The following is a 366-nucleotide window of genomic DNA, read 5'->3' on the forward strand; positions in this document are numbered from 1 at the left end:
GTCCAGGTCGTCGTTATCCTCAAAGCCATTTCAGTCAAAAGCAACTGGACTGGGTTATTTGTCTAGGAAGACGTTTCCGGCTCGGACCAGTCCCAGCCTGGTCCTGGTCCTGGTCCAGTCCCAGCCTGGTCAGATGCGTACATGAACTGATGGAGCCTTTTGGATGAGAGGTGAAACGTCCAGTTGCTTTTGACTGAAATTGCTTTGAGGATGTGAATGGTCAGATTAGATTAGATGGTCTGTAGATGTCCACCGGCATCAGTGTGAATGTCTGTGTGAATGGGTGAATGTGACAAACACTGTGAAAGCACCTTGAGTAGTCAGAAGACTAGAAAGGTCCTATATAAGTACAAGTCCATTTACCAT

This window comes from Echiichthys vipera (assembly GCF_963691815.1).
Source record: "Echiichthys vipera genome assembly, chromosome: 3".
Lineage (NCBI taxonomy): Eukaryota > Metazoa > Chordata > Actinopteri > Perciformes > Trachinidae > Echiichthys > Echiichthys vipera.